This window comes from Phyllostomus hastatus, unplaced genomic scaffold (genome assembly GCF_019186645.2).
Source record: "Phyllostomus hastatus isolate PE091 unplaced genomic scaffold, TTU_PhHast_1.1 phas_scaffold_78, whole genome shotgun sequence".
Lineage (NCBI taxonomy): Eukaryota > Metazoa > Chordata > Mammalia > Chiroptera > Phyllostomidae > Phyllostomus > Phyllostomus hastatus.
Genome location: NW_025334041.1, coordinates 92,977,599 through 92,980,334, shown reverse-complemented (window position 1 = coordinate 92,980,334; position 2,736 = coordinate 92,977,599). Strand labels below are relative to the sequence as shown.

Below are 2,736 nucleotides of genomic sequence, written 5' to 3'. Positions count from 1 at the left end.
GAGTGTAATTGTCTTTTGAGACATTTTCTAAGTGTACACAAAGGTACCTGTAACTTTACAAAATGGAGTCATATGTGCTGTTTTATAAAGTTTTAAAAATTATATAAGTTCTGTGTTAATACGTTATAATTGGAAGAAATTCAAAAGAAGCAGACAAACCTCTCTCACACTTTCTCCATCTTCTTTCTCCCTCTTGGGAAAAGCACTTGTCTTCGACTTCCAGATCTTTTTCTGTTCATTTATTTACATACCGGTATATAAACACATAAAAAATATGTGATTTTTTTCAAACTTAAATTAGATCATACTGAAAATGATTACAATTCTTATTCAGTATTTTTACTTTTTGTTACTATTGTGAACTGGATCTCATCTCTCACTCCAGCTGCAGTGGCTGGACAGTCATTTTAGGGGCTGGGGTGAAGGTAGATGGGCAGGGCTTCCTGGTTGTTACTATTTTGAATAACAATTCTTCTGTTTTTCACTAAAGATAAAGTCAGCTCTGTTTTAAATAGCTCTGTATTTTGTTATTGTAATGCTTTTCTCTTTTCTATTTTTTAAAAATGAGAAGTGGCCATTGAATTTTATCAAGTGCTTTTTCAGCACCTGTTGAAACGATTGTATTTCTCATTATTTAACCCAGTGATATGGGGGGTATTTTATTGTTATTATTAATAACAGTTGCCTTTGTGGCAAGTTCTTTAATCATATTTGTGATAAAGCCTCCTGGCCATGGAGGCTTTATTTTATATACATTTTAAATGTGAGATTTGTGGGTGGTTTATAAATATAAATGAAGATGCCCTGAAGCAATGCTTCTTATCCTCTTTCTCATTATTCTTCTCTAAGAAGACTTTTGAGACATCTTTTACTCTCTTTTTGTTTATGTATATACTAATAGGCCAAGAGCTTTTTGATGCAGCAAGCACTTCATGATGAAGTCATGAAGTGCTTGCTGCATCCTCGGAGGACAGGATAGCTTTCCTCGGAGGATGGGATGTCTGTACACACCCTCTGGGATTTTCCCCTTCAAAACACAAGCTCTCCCTTTCACTGCAGCCCTTGGATCTGCACCCGCTCAAATCGTGCCCTCCCCCCCAACCCATCCCCGGTTTTAAACAGACAGTGCTCACAGGTAGCCCTGACCAACACCGGCCAGCCACTCTGGCAGACAGTCACAACAGCAGTCTGCATTACTCGTGGACAAAGGCAGAGACTAGCAGATCCTGCAAAGGATTCAGGAAACAGCAAGACAATTTCTCCCTCCACCTTCAAGATAAAATACACTTCAGCAGACACATGTCCTGGAACAGTTGGGAGTTCCTAGGAAGATGGTCATTTATAAGTCCCGTCTTCACCAGCCTGTGTATCCAAAATTTTTCTCAAGGTAACGTGAGTCTTTCTTTTTTAAAAGCAGTCTTTCTTACTGTAAGAACTCATAATGGAGCGTAGACTTCCTACTGCTAATGCCTTTTCATGCCACTGGGGTAGCACTGCAATGCTATTATATTTTCTGTGGGCCTCTCATACCCGTTATAAATGTACTTCATTAGCAAGTCAATGCCATTTCTGCCCAGTGATTGCACAGCCTGCTCAATTTCGCCGCTCTTAAAATTTGTGAGCACTCTGAGCACCGTGGCCCGGGCTCATTCCTTCAGTGCTTGATTTCCGGTGCTGCCCGAAGAGCTCCACAGGCTGTGTGGAGCGCCAGAGCACAGCCCCCTGTCACTGGAGCCCATCCACCTCCCTAGGTCCAGGCCTGGCTCGCCTGCCCCTGCGGCTGCCTGTCTCTTCCTGCTGGTCCGTGAATTTGTTCTTGTCAAACTCATCTATGTCCACCGCAGAAGTGCGAGGACAGCGTATTCTGGGCCATGGCTCAGCGCAAGATCAAGCTCGGAACCCACTCAGGAGTGGGAAGCGGCCTCCGTGGACTACCTCCACCTTCTCTGCTAGATGTTTGTTTCCTAATTGCTCCTCATGTCACTTTAAGTCCACAGAAAATGTGCTAACTGTATATCTGCACTTTCTACAGAAAAAGAATAAGAATTTTGAACACCCTAAGAACCAAATTGTTCCGTTGGAATGCATGGTGATACTGCCCCACTGAGACTACATGGCCTAGGGAGTGGGGTATAAGGGGACTAAATGGTAATGGAAAAAATACAATAAAGATTAAATTTAAAATTTTTTAAAAAGAGAATACATGGCCTATAGTATTCTTTATTTGTGCATTACCTTTATTAGATTTCAGGATCAAGCCATGTGTATTTTATATCTCGGAATGAACTGTGGAATAGGCCATATTTTTCCAAGTTCAGAAACAAGGTATGACAGAGCAGAGATGTTTTAAGCCCAATTCATTTTAGTGAAGACCAAATCAGTGCATCAGCTCCTCTCTGATCATCCTATAAAAATAAAAAATACATTTTACTAGTGCCATCATTAACAAAAGCAGTCCCAGAGTCTTTCAATTCCAGTTCAGCCAATCCCTAGAGAGCCTTTACCAAGTAAGACTTTGTAAATTGTACTCCTCTGCCCCTTTCTTTACAGCGTCAGTCACAGATAGGCCCTTCAGCATATGGATCAGAATATTTGCAACATCTGGTGGATAAGGCAGGTTATAAGACAGGAGATGAGACCAAGTGATGTGGACCTAGAATGTCTCTAGGCCCCTAAGGTTGTATGCATTGCACGTATGGCCTTAGCAAGATAGCATAATACCATGGACAGCGAGAC

General features: G+C 41.3%; 1 pseudogene; it reads right to left on the bottom strand.

The window, feature by feature from the left end:
• Nucleotides 1-1,407: 1,407 nt before the first annotated feature.
• On the bottom strand, nucleotides 1,408-1,873 carry LOC123811329 (annotated as a pseudogene).
• Between the last annotated feature and the right edge of the window lie 863 nt (nucleotides 1,874-2,736).